Source organism: Eschrichtius robustus, chromosome 6 (assembly GCF_028021215.1).
Source record: "Eschrichtius robustus isolate mEscRob2 chromosome 6, mEscRob2.pri, whole genome shotgun sequence".
In the NCBI taxonomy this organism is placed as follows: Eukaryota; Metazoa; Chordata; class Mammalia; order Artiodactyla; family Eschrichtiidae; genus Eschrichtius; species Eschrichtius robustus.
This window is the reverse complement of record NC_090829.1, coordinates 46,763,167-46,777,599: the sequence shown is the minus strand read 5'-3', so window position 1 is coordinate 46,777,599 and position 14,433 is coordinate 46,763,167. Positions and strand designations below refer to the sequence as shown.

Below are 14,433 nucleotides of genomic sequence, written 5' to 3'. Positions count from 1 at the left end.
GTCACATTCAACATCTACATGTTATTCTATTGTAAATATGTACTATATGCATTAAGCTCATCTCATTAAAATATTATTTTTGCTATTATAAACAATGAATATTCTACAATAATTATATTTATAGACAAATTATTATACTTATTTTTTATCAATTATTTAGTATAAATTTTTATAGGTTGACTTTTCATAGCAAAGGGTATGTATGTGGCCATTTTATGTATGAAATTTTATGGTCACCTCACATATATAGGCACCTAATTCCCATAAGATTTTTAAGGGTCTGTGAAAATACTTGAGTCAAAAAGGGAATAATGACTTAGTTAAAAAAAAATGTTTAAAGCAACAAAATCAAAATTAATAATTACCTTAAAGGTAACATTGTTAATTTAATAAAATGACTACATTTAATATTGCTAAAATTTCACTGTGTAGACACACTTTATTGCAGAAAGTTTCTTACTTCATAAGAAATTTTAAGTAGGCATAATAGTTGCATTCCACACAGGCAAGCCAGTTTACTAGTAACATCTTAAGATTATTCAAATATTTATAGCAGAAATATTATCATTAAAGTAAACATGGTTGTATTATATTTGATATATTGTTGAATATATTTGATGTAGAGTAGGATCTCTAAAAGTAAGATTGATTATAGTCTACAAAGTTTTTGTTTAATTTATTTTATTGAAGTTTAGTTGATTTACAATGTTGTGTTAATTTTGGCTGTACGGCAAAGTGATTCAGTTATACATATATAGGTTCTTTTTCATATTCTTTTCCATTATGGTTTATCACAGGACATTGAATATAGTTCCCTGTGCCATAGAGTAGGACCTTGTTTATCCAAGGTCTATGCAGTTTTTATAGTGGCCTAGGGCATGTAGATTTTTTTTTTGGGGGGGCATGTAGATTTTTAAGAGGGTGATATTTGTTATCAGAAGGTTGTACTAATTTGTAAATATTTCAAAAAATCTGACACACAAATCAATGGAATGAATTGCAGTACTACATTAGATCCGGACCTCTCTTCAATTTCCTGATGGAAATTCAGAAGTTGACCTCCATGTCAAAGAACAATACCATTTTAAGATATTTTACTGTTGATAATGAAGCAACACATTCTCCTTCAGAGGGATGATGATAGTTCATTTAAAAGAGTAACACTTCATCTCACTGATTTATTTAAGTGAGATACCCCCCCCCCCAAAAATATCATGTGCAACTTCAAATAGCAAAGAGAATAAAAACATAAGAGGGATGGGGAGAGAAACTAGTTTGTCAAGACGTGTGTCCCCATACCAATTTTGTTTTTGCATGGGATGAGAACTCTTAGGATTTCCTCTCTTAACACCTTTCATATATAACACACAGAGGCACATCTTCTTTATCCATTCATCTGTTGATGGACACTTAGGTTGCTTCCATGTCCTGACTATTGTAAATAGAGCTGCAATGAACATTGTGCTACATGACTCTTTTTGAATTATCGTTTTCTCAAGGTATATGCCCAGTAGTGGGATTGCTGGGTCATATGCTAGTTCTATTTTTAGTTTTTTAAGTAACCTCCATACTGTTCTTCATAGTGGCTGTATCAATTTACATTCCCACCAACAGTGCAAGAAGATTCGCTTTTCTCCTCACTCTCTCCAGCATTTATTGTTTGTAGATTTTTTGATGATGGCCATTCTGACTCGTGTGAGATGATACCTCATTGTACTTTTGATTTGCATTTCTCTAATGATTAGTGATGTTGAGCATCCTTTCATGTGTTTGTTGGCATTCTGTATATCTTCTTTGGAGAAATGTCTATTTAGGTCTTCTGCCCATTTTTGGATTGGGTTGTTTGTTTTCTTGATATTGACCTGCATGAGCTGCTTGTAAATTTTGGAGATTAATCCTTTGTCAGTTGCTTCATTTGCAAATATTTTCTCCCATTCTAAGGGTTGTCTTTTCATCTTGTTTATGTTTTCCTTTGCTGTGCAAAAGCTTTTAAGTTTCATTAGGTCCCATTTGTTTATTTTTGTTTTGATTTGCATTTCTCTAGGAGGTGGGTCACAAAGGATCTTGCTGTGATTTATGTCATATACAATGGAATATTACTCAGCCATAAAAAGAAACGAAATTGAGTTATTTGTAGTGAGGTGGATGGACACAGAGACTGTTATACAGAGTGAAGTAAGTCAGAAAGAGAAAAACAAATACTGTGTGCTAACACATGTATATGGAATCTAAAAAAAAAGGTTCTGAAGAACCTAGGGGCAGGACAGGAATAAAGATGCAGACATATAGAGTGGACTTGAGGACACAAGGAGGGGGAAGGGTAAGCTGAGACAAAGTGAGAGAATGGCATGGACATATATACACTACCAAATGTAAAATAGCTAGTGGGAAGCAACTGCATAGCACAGGGAGATCAGCTCAGTGCTTTCTGACCACCTAGAGGGGTGGGATAGGGAGGATGGGAGGGAAACTCAAGAGGGAGGAGATATGGGGATATATGTATATGTATAGCTGATTCACTTTGTTATAAAACAGAAACTAACACACCATTGTAAAGCAATTATATTCCAATAAAGATGTTAAACACACACACACACACACACACACACGCAGCAGTGTTCATTATATTTATAATGTTGTACATTACATCCCAAGGACTTATTTACCTTATAACTGGAAGTTTGTACTTTTGACCACCTTCATCCAATTCTCCCTCCCCCAACACGCTGCCTCTGGTAGCATAAGATAATTATAACACCATCCTAAAAATAACTCGTTAATTTCTCTTACATTTAATTTCTATGACCTATCAATTATTTTGTTTCCTCTTCTATCAATGGCAGGTCTGAGGAGATCTGAAAGAGAGATCATGCCAACGCCTACTTCAGGAGCAGAGATATCAAATGCCTATCTAGGAACAAGGTAGGGGGTGAATGAGGTAAGAAAACTGACAATAAGTGCAAAGGAATGCACCTACTGTATGTGTGGTGAGGATAGACTAATGGGCACATGCCAGTTTCTTTAAACCAATCAATGACTTTGCTTAACACTTAGAATGATATTTAAACCCTTTTCTCTTGCCCTGACTGTGTCTCCAACATTAGTTTGAATTACTTTTGATGTTCTAGCCACATTGTCTATTTTATGCATCTTTGTCTTTACAGTATAGATACCTGGAGTTCTATCCCTCACCTTTCCTACACAATGAACACCTTCCCATCACCTCTTCCACAAGTCACTTCCTGAAAAATTCCTTAATATTTCTATATCCATTACTTTGTCCCACTGCATCCAGTATATATTTCTGTCAAAGCATCTAAGTCAGGGTTACTCAACCCTGGCACTATTGACATTTTGGACCAGATAAAGCTTGTTTGGGAGGACTGTCCTGTGCATTGTAAGATGGTTAGCACCATCCCTGGCCTCTACTCTCTAGCATGCCTGTAGCATCCCACCAAGTTCTGGCAACCAAAAGTGTCTCCAGATCTTGCTAACTACCCCCAAGTGACAACACTACCCCTGGTTGAAGTCACTGATTTAGGTCTTTTTTTTTTTTTTTGGTCTCTCTGAGGAGCATGCGGGATCTTCCCTGACCAGTGATTGAACCCACGCCCCCTGCAGTGGAAGCATGGGGAACCAACCACTGGACTGCCAGGGAGGTCCTAGATTTATTTTTTCTATTGCACTTCCTTGCTCAGAGGCTTATCATCCCCTCTTATGGTATCTTCCCTTGAGAGTAAACATCACCATGTCTGACTTATCTCTATATCCCCCACACCTATCCTGGGACCAGACTCTGAGAAAACACTTGAGTAAAGTATATATTATATAAAAATGAATTTATCCTAAAATCATATTGGCTGTTGAAGGCTCACAGTTAAATTCCTCCCCAGGAATTGCCCTGATTGAAGGACACCCAAGGATACCCTTCTCTTGGTAGCAGCCTGCATCTGTTGATGTTGATGTACAAAGGCCAAGCATGTCTCAGAGGTCATACCAGCTCCTGAACTTGCAGGATTGGCTGGCCCTCTGTCACAGCTGCATCACAGTTCACTCTCTCTCTGAACAATTCTGATTTTCTTATAACCCCACAGGTGTTGTTCTCAATTGCACTCCCTAATAAACCTCCTTCACACATCTGTAGGAAACCCATCCTGCACAGAAGGTAGCCTCTTACTTTGAAAAACAAAAAAGTCAGATGCTTTTTTGTCCCCCTTAGTATGAAGATGATCAATGAAAGGAAACATTAAAAAATATGCCACTGATTGTCATACCAGTAGAGAGATATAAAATACCCTTCTTAGAAAAAACATATTTTATTGAGTGTAGGGTATTAGAATTTTCAATGTAAAGAAAAAATTATTAGTGATCAGAAAGAAAAGACATTTTCTTCTATTCACACATTAAGTCAAAATATTTCCTTAACTCCTTTAGAGCAGGATGTTTACTATGTTAGCTTGAGTTGCTTTGTTTTTTCTTTTTAATTGCCTAGTAATAAGTACACTTTAGTCTAAAAAAAAAAAAAAAAAGAAAGAAAAAGAAAGAGAAAAACTTCACCAGCCAGAATTCTTGAGTTTGGCCACAATCTAGCACAGTAAGGTATTTAAAGAAATAAAACTAATTTCATTTTCACAAATATCATTTATATCCATACTACAAACTCTGTTTCATATCTTAGTCATGATCACAAGTTAGTCACAATGTTGTTTCTAACATAAAATCCAATTCTGGTATTATCTTTATTTCTTTTCCTAATTTTAGAATCATTTCCTGGCAGTTTTGACATTTATAATTTTACATTGCTTATTCTTAAAATTTAAAATATATCTTCCTGGAAGGAAAAAACATTCAATATCCCACCAATGCTAAGCAATAAAATTAACATTTAAAAATGTTATAGCAATTGCAAAGCAAGAAAAAATATGAAGTTGGGAATCATTAAATATAGTGGATCTTCCTTGTTGAATATTTTAATGATGAACTGTTATATGGATTTGTATTTACTATTGTTCAAAGAGTACCCAGAAAATTAAATACAACAAAAGGTGGATAAGGCTTGACCAACAGGATGAGGAATTAGACATATTTGTTGGTGGTATCATTATGTAAGGGATTTTATTATCATTATTTTTATGATTTGATCATAGGACATAAGACACAGTCAAACTGATACTGAAGTAGTAAGAGTTTTTACAATTTGTCTTTTTTTGTTTTGTTTTGGTGTATAACCCTCCTATGACCCACACTGATTTACATGTATATTATATATGTAATTGCATATATGTAATGTATAAAATTCTAGGAAAAATAAGTAAAAAAAATTTGAATCTCTATCATTTTATTGTCATGATTTTAACATACATTTAATAAAAGAAGATAAACATCAAACAACACTAGGGCTTATAGAAAGGAAAAGAATATGTATCTAAAACAAACAAACAAAACAAAGAGGACTGTGTATCTAGTTATTGATCAGTCAAATGGTAGTAAAGGAACAGAAAGTTAACCTTCGATGATAGGAGAAAAAGAAAAGAAATTAACATATGTGGAAATAAAAACAAAACATCATTTCCATTTAAAAAAAGAGAAGAGAGTAATTTAATTTTAAACTTAATGGATTTATTATAACTTACTTTTGCTGATTATGAAATATTAGTTAATGATATAGTCCTCATCTATACGAAAATCTGCTCTTTTTCTGGTAGAGTTAGTCAATTATTTTTTGAGATGTGGAATTTTACAGGATATAGTTTTCTAGAGTGAAGCTTTTTTTTTTGCTTTTTCTCTTATTATGATGACAGATTTGTGTTTTCTTAGAGATTATCTGTATGTGGGTCACCAGTGTTTCATGAGAATGTTTGTTTATAATTCATTATACCTAACAACAAAAGCATGAGGAGACCTTACAGGTGGTTATCCAGAAGGAAAAAAGCCAAATAACTTTTGCAGAAGGTAAGTGGTAGCAGTACAAATGCAAATACAGTCAATAGAAACTATGTATGTAAGGTCATTTTCATTTTATATCAATCATTCATATACTGGAGCTCATATTTACTTTTTCATAATTCTTTTAAAATAAATAATGACAATATTTTTGAAGGAAAGCAAAATTCCATTTTTTAAAATTCTGTTTTAGAATTAATACGGTAAGGCCAACCTTTTATAAAGTATTTTTTAAATTTAATTTTTTGTTGATACTAATCTTAAGTAATTTCAGCCAATATAAAATATATTTCAGAAAGATCTCATTAATGAATACATTTTAATGAAGAATTAATTCTAGAACAATTGATTGAATTTGTCCTATGCAGAGTGGCGTAACTCTGCATTCACTTGCATTTACTTTTTTTCCTTCCTATGTCTAGTGGTGAGAAACCAAGAAAATGAGGTTGAATGAAACAGCATTTATATTTTAAAGCCTTGCCAGTCTTCACAATTAGCTGCTTATCATCATGTTTCAAGAATAAGCAAGAAATTTGAAGATACCCAGTGAAATTCCTCCTGTGCTGGCTATTTTCAAATGACTTTTTGATTCTAAAACTGATTAATGTGATGATTTTGTATTAAAACACCCAAAATATGTTTCTTATTTATGTCTATTATGTTAAATAAAGAGACAGGAGAGATATTTCAAAATCAAACTATTTGCTTTGCTGAAGCTCATAACCTATGTTGTAGTTGTTGATGTAGTAGTTGACTGGGGAAACAGTTTATGATAGCAACTCTAGATTTCTTTACATCAAAAATCCTCACAAATTCAACTAGCAGTTTGTAACAACTTTTTATACTAATTTTGTTGATGTTCTGAAATATATCATAGTTATTACAACAAGGATGTAATTTAGATTACAAAATCATGTCGGTATAGTCAGTGTCTAAAACGGAGCCATGTTTGAACATTCTGGGCTCTGTCTAAAACTGCATCCCGCGATGTAAAATATACCCTCTCTCCTCTCGATCTCTCTCTCTCTCCCCCAGATCTGATTAAGAACTTCTGATAAGGAAATTGGTATAGATCTAGCCTATGATAAAACTTTTAGCAAAGTACCTGGTGTATATTTCCAGCAACATCTCTGTACATCAATGTTATAGGCAGAATTTGTAAACAACTGAAATTATTTCTTTTTTGTACCCTTGGTCAGCCTAATTAAGCATAAAATGCTCAGGCTGACTCCTCTACTAAGTGATAACTTACAATCTCCCACCTTCCTAAATGTTCAAAATTCACTGTTTCCAAACTGCTTGTGGTTTTGTCTTTTGAATCTTTTATTCCTTTTATAAATCTTGTTTTTGCCTTTGTTGTACGAAAATGTCACATATATTGGTGTTCCTTCCTGTAGGTATAGGGTTAATATCAGCTGCTCTGTGGCAACCTGGAGTTTATCGCAGGGGATGCCTAAAGCCATGGTGCTGACCTTGGTCAAACGTGATTGAAACAAACTAAATAATGATTAATATAATCCTATAGTGAGGTCTGAGAGATCAGAGGGCAGGCTGAACCAGCTTGTCAACATTGTTTGTAGAAAATATACACATTCATAGTTTTTACATGGTTTCCATTATGATCTCTTGGTTACTGCTATTAAGCATGGTCATGAAGGCTGATGTTAGCTATGTGACCAGATGGGACTAAGAGACCCCTCCCTGTGTATAGGACTGTGATTGCCTTTAAAACAAGGCATCAAGCGTTTGTCTTGATAGTTGGAAGACAGAATGCATCCTGTGTAGTTGAGAATGGGCCCTGGTAACTCAACAGGGCTTCTCTGATATTTGTCTTTGCTTTATTTCTCTTGCTATACCACATTCTTTTTCTTTATTAAAACTTTACATGAGTATACCCTATGGAATCTCATGAGTCCCTTCAATTATCTGACTGTGTAATAGATGCCCCTTGTATTTAAGTAAAAAGTTCCAGATAATTAACTATGTCCTTAAGTTATTCTTCTGCTTAATAAATAACTTAGTTTTCTGAACTGTGCTGATAAAAAACAAATTCATTGTTTTCATGATACATCCCTCATAAACATCTGAGGACAGAACCTATTAAAGGAGATTTTCTATATATATGCAGAGGGTATCAGCATCTATAGTAGTTGTCACCTTTGTATCAAGAGGTTTCAGGAAAGGGTTGGAAGATTTGTAAAGGCCAAATTTTAAAATAGCTGAAAGATAAGGCTGGTGTCCTTTCTTGTAGTCCATCTGGCAGCACCATTTAAATCCTATCACAAGTATTTTATATAGCTAGTATGGTAAAGATTATTGTGATCCCCATACATTTCTGTACTTTGTGTCTTGTGAAATTGTGAAAGAACATGATATATATATGATATATATAATAAATATATATAGATCAATAGATCAATATATGATATATGTATATATTAATTGCTGTGGCCCAGATCAAAATCCCATAGTTACAGTTTTCTCACAATTAGGTGTGACCTTGGTTCAGGTAGCATACTGATCTACTACAGCAATACTCTGCCCTTTCAGAGACATAAATGATTCTCTGCTTATTTACAGTAGTCCTCTACAGTCTACAGCCTGTGAATTTTACAAGAACACAAGCCCATTTTATATGTCACAAGCCTGTGACATAGCAAAACAACATTTGAAGAAGAAAACTATGGGCTGAAAAAAGCTCACATTGGAGTGCTGGTAGTAGAAAGTTCCAAAGTTTGTGGCCCTCTGCACAAAGACAAGTTTCTTTTAAAAAAATATTTTCTTCAAGAAAAATTTAAGCTGAAAGAAAGTAATGATTTTCTTTCTCTCTGATAGCTGTTCTGCCTTTATAAACTGAGTGGTTTCACTATCTCTTATTGTTAAAAGGGTCTGTGGGGCACCTGGTGTATTTCTGGGACATGCCAAGTTTTGTTCAGTGTCAACGTTAAGTACCTGGTGGATTGGGAAGGTATGGCAGAGCTTAGCATCCCTCTGGCCATAAGATATGTAACCAGGACACCCCATTCCTAGGGCAGCTGAAAATGACACTTGCTCTGGACTGTGTGAATAATCATGCCTTTAGCTGAAGCTACATAATAAAAAATCCTTTTAATACAATTATTACAATATTAAATTCCTGTGCCTGTGAACCACTCTGCACAATTCACTCATAAATTAAACAAGGTCATTTGAGAGCTAACACAGACCTCAGAAATTCTGAAGAAACACAGAAACATTAGAGGGGCATGGTTAATTTTGTCTGGAAGAGTTCAGTATGAATTAAAGCGTAACAAAAGTTCTCGTACATCTGAGAAACGACACATCACCAATAGCTGCCTCGAGCTGTACTAAAAGGTGGAGTTCAAAACTGCCTCATTGTCCCTCGAGGTTGAATATTACTCTTCAGAAGTTAATTATATGCCAAAGAAAGATCACCATTTGTTTCTACTAAATGGCCACCAAACATTTCTTTTTCTTTTCCAAACCTCATCAGCTTAGCTTTATATAATACTCTTCCCCCAAAAAAATTGATGAGAAACTCACTTTCCTCCAAATCTTTGGATTGATCACTTACCTAAAACTTCTTCTCCTTTCTATTGTTTATCTCACCCAGATATAGATGTAGGAATGTTTTTGTATCTGTTTTTTAAATTTGAGTATCAAAATTTTATTATTTTCCTATAAGATATATAATTCTTTTTATTGTTGTTCTTTTTAAGCCCTATCTCTTTTTAAAATAATACTTTTTAAGCTAAGAGATCTAGGAAAGTTGCAGAGTTGGTCAAGATTTTCAGTAGTCTCTCAAGACCAATGTACTAGGTAGAAGTTCAGGATCTTCCTTATTCCAATTAGGGGATCTTAAGTTTCCTGTATTAGTGATTATGTCACATAAATTATTTCATTTATCTGAATCCAAGCTAACTTTTCTATCTTTTGCTGGACACCCTTTCATCCAGTCGTACACACACATATAATTCCTTAAAAACCACTAAGACCTTTCTTGGGCTATTTCAACTTTTGGAAATCTATACCCTTGAATGGTTAGAAAATTTTTATTACTCTTTTAAAGTCTAGGAAAATAAAACTGAATTTTTGAAGCTTTCCAAGATAATCATAGGGATACCTTTTTTGCACTCTCGTAGCATATAACTGTGGACAATTATAGCTGATGCTAATGCTAAAATAATAGATAAAATTTATTGAATACTTATTATTTGTTAAGCACAAAAAAGCATTATCTCTTTTTAATTTTAAAGATAGTATTATTGAATAGCTGAACTTATTATGTGTGTAAGTGGTAATGCTACCATTTTAATCTGGGTTTATCTGATTTTTAATAATCCTGTACAGTGTCCCTATGTAACAGTTCCTATTACACATTATTTTGAAAATTTATTTCAACAGACTGAAGTAGACTAAAATCCTAGAGCAGAAATCTTATCTATTATGGTTGACTACTAGTTTTTAAACTATTGCTGGACAGATAGCTTATACTTAATAATTAACAAATGAATGAAAGAACAATGTAATTGATTTCAGCAGTACCAGAGAACGAATTGAATATTTCATTTGCAAGAGTTCATTTGAAAACAGGGTCATTCATGGAAGCTTTAATTCTAACATCAAAATGTATTTATTATCTTTGTGTTCTTTCCAAGATATTAAATTCTACATTAATATACAAAATAAAAAGTATTTTCTTAGGTAATCAATTTATGACCATAAAAGGTTTTAAAATTATTATTGAAACCATGAATTATTTCAGTCCCTAAACTGGAAGATTAGACAAAGAAGCAGAACAGTATATGCTTAGCAATGTGAAATTGAGGTCTTAACCATTTATGGTCATTGAGACTTTTCAAAGGAAAAAACAAAAACAGTTTCAAAATCCTATGTATGTTCCAATTCGTGAAATCTCCTTCTACTCAACTAAATTTCTCCTGAACTTTCAAATCTTCAAATGGAATTACTTCCTGTGCTCAGCTGTGGAGAAATTTGCAGTATGGCATTATACAGCTGTCAAAATCCACCCACGGGACCTGATTTGGCAGTTTACACAAGCAAAACTTCTACTGACACTAGGGACAGTTACCATATTTAGCATTTGTTGGGAATGTAGGAAAAGAATTGCTTCATTTGGAAAAATCTTCTTAGAGATTATTCTACACGTAAAAAGGGAAAATATAAGAAGAATCAACTGTGCTTTTCAGAATATATTTTAAAAAATCAAAACCCAGAACACATTTGTTTTAATTGCAAAAATTCATGAAAATACTAAAGATATTTTTATATTATACCTTATAGTCTAGTCAAATATCAATAATAACTTTCTTATAACATGCTCTAAAAAAAACAAAACAAAGTAAATGACTCTTTGAATTTGAAGTGAGTCCTGAAACAAAACACAAATCAAAGCAACCACTTTTGAAATACATTCAGGGGGAAGGGTTAAAAGAAATGAAAGGCTAGAAAGCTATTGTAAAATTTTAAAAGAGAAAATGGTGAGTCAGCAACCTTATAAGTAAGTCTCTACTCAAACTTATAACTCTTCTTTACATTTACAACAAGATAAAGCTGGTTTATGAGGCTAAATGTTGACAGTTAGAGAAAAAAGTTTTCAAGGTAAAGACTTCGTGGGGAAGTCTCGATTCTGAGAATGAAGTGGAGAGGTTTTATCACACAGCAGTGTTAACATCGCATTGGCCTGAAAAGAATTCGCTGATGGAAGATCAGGTGTGTCAGAATTCTTCTCCCTACTTCCTCTGTTTGGAGAAGTAGTAGATTTGGCCAAAACGGAAACTGAGAATATCGTATCCAAAGATAGTGAACAATATGCTGGGAATTTTGCCCAAAATGAAGATGAGTGTGGTGCACTCTCCCTTTCATACTGTAAAGGCATAGTGGAGAGGCAGACTGCTTACTCTTCTCTGTCAACACCCTAGTCAGTGAGACCTCCAGTCTACATTCCACCCACATCCCTAGATAGCCAGCAGACAGCCTTTCCTTCCAATGAAATACACTTAAAATACCTTTTGCAATTAATATAGTCCTCTCCTAATAATTTGAACACAAATCCAAGAACTGTCAGACACTTAAGGAGTACCAGCAACAAAAAACAAAGATTCAACATTTAAAAAATAAAACAACATTGGAACCCACCTCCCCCACCTTGCCGATCCCCTTTACAATACATAAGCCGGCCTTGCCCATTCCCAAGTCCAACCCTCCAGTCCTGACCTGGATCCCAACTCTCTGATGTACTTAGAGATTTTGCTCTTGAAAGTATCCCCTTTCCCTACTGAATAATTAATTTCCCCCTCAGTTATATCATTCCCCTATACAAGCACACTGTAATATGCCTTACTGCAATACAAAACCAAAAAAACTCCCTGGGACTTTTTATCTTCCGGGCAAATGCTCAGTTTCAATTTAGAACCAAACTCCGTGAGAGGCTTGTTTGCTTCCTGTTCTCTAAACATCCAGTCCAATCAGGCTTTTAGTACCACCATGTCTCAAAGGTCATCAATTGGATCTGCATTACCAGCCCCAGAAGTCTATTAGGACTTGAAGACTGGGAACCCTGTAGCTAGGCAGGGACACCCAGCGAATGCCCCCAGAAAATAGAGGCAAGTGGTGGCCTAAATTGTGCCCGTCCTCTCTGGTGCTGTCTATGCAGCTTCCTGGTGGTGGCGGTGGCAGCTGCAGCTCTTGCTTCCTCCAAGACAGCTAATTCCTCTGTCAGTCACTGCACTAGAGCACAAAAGGAGAGCTGTCACTTCTGGGAGGAAGAAGCTCTTCTTTGACACCCATACCTTAGTGTGTTTTCTATTCAGCAAGCAGAAACGCACCTTCATTCGAGTGGATCATATATGACAACAAGGATGTCACCTACAAAGATGTGATCACCGAAATGCAGCAGATGGCTCTTCAGAAAATGTCTGGGATTGCTACTCTGCAAAAGGATATGATTATTTTGGAGAATAGTAAGTTTTTAGCCCACAAAGCAGAAAATGAGAAAAAATAAAACTTAAATGACGTCAGTTAAAACAGCAAGTAATGGATGAAGTGATCAAAGTCCAAATAGATAAAAAATTAAACTTCAGTCTAGGAAAGAGTTGCATTAAAACTGTATTCACTGAATGAAAGGAAGCTACATGAAACGAGGACAAAGTTGGTAGCATCACATGCCCAGCAAGGTGGGGCTCTCAACAGACAGGAGTGACACTGAGAGTGCTGGCCTTAAAACCTTGTAGATTCATGCAAACTTTATAATACTCAATATTTATCAACCTGTATTTACATGCTTAACACTAGCTCTGAGATTATATTGGCTATGGGTATAATACAGTTCCTATTTAAAGAATCTAAATACTAAAAAGTAGAATACTGTCTTTTTCCCCTTCATTTCAAAGTTTAAACTTGCTTTTGATTTTATGCAAATTATGAATATATAACCAATGAAAATATGTCATGAACTTCATAACAATCTCTTTTCCATTTGGTTGGCTTTGTAATGCTGAATGTTGCTGGACAGTATTCACTCAGCTGTACAGTAAACTTTACCTCACCAGTGGTGTGCTGCAATAGTAAATACTTGTATTATAATCTGCAATTTAATGTAATTTGCGCATATAGGCTTTGGGTGCTCCATTTAGAAGACACAATGCTTTTATTACATGAACCATTCACACTAAACAAGAACTCCAAACTCTCTTACCCAACGCCTAACATCAGCTATTCCCTGTACCACATTTTTGGTTTCAGGGTATTTTGTTTCAACTGTAGCTGGTTGGTGTGATGGATCTCCGGTGGCCTTGGCCTGCAGTGGCTTGAAGCAGGGTTTTGGTTCCTGGCCAGAGACTGAGGTCAGGTCATGATGATGAGAGCACTGAAACCTAGTCACTAGACCAGTGGTCAGTGACAAGGGCCTGGCCCTTCGTCTTTGCAGAAAAGAATTCCCACAAAGATGGAAAGTAGTGAAACAAGTAAAGTGTTTATCAGGAGAAAAAGAATACAGTATGTGTGTATAGACACACGGGTGGACTAAGAGAGAGAGTTGTGCCCTCATGGTAGTTTGAATCACTTATATGGGGCATTTCTTCCGGGTTTTCTTTGGCCAATCATTTTGATTTGCTTGGTTCAGAGTCCGTATTTGGTATATCTCAGGATCCTCCCATGTGTGCGCACGCATCTCTCAGCCAAGAATGGATTCCACCGAAGAGGCCTATGGGTAGGTTGACATCACTTACTATGGGGTGGTGCCCCCTCTTTTTTTGACCTCCATGGAGCCTTTCTGCAGAGCATGTGTAGTCAGGGAGGTCTCCTTGATTTCAAGAATGAGGAATATGTGGTCTCTTGTCTTCTATCTGGGCAGGGTCCAGCCTCCTCTCTCAATTGTCCTGCTATTCTCATCTTGGAGTATCGGTCCATAGGGAAGGAATCTCTAATTGCTTTCCCTTGGCCTGGGGGGTGAGGGTGGGGCACCTACCT

At 35.2% G+C, this 14,433-nt stretch overlaps 1 pseudogene; it reads left to right on the top strand.

Moving 5' to 3' along the window:
* Positions 1–13,196, top strand: part of LOC137765866 (mitochondrial calcium uniporter regulator 1 pseudogene) — an 81,250-nt pseudogene extending 68,054 nt beyond the window's left edge.
* Positions 13,197–14,433: the final 1,237 nt, after the last annotated feature.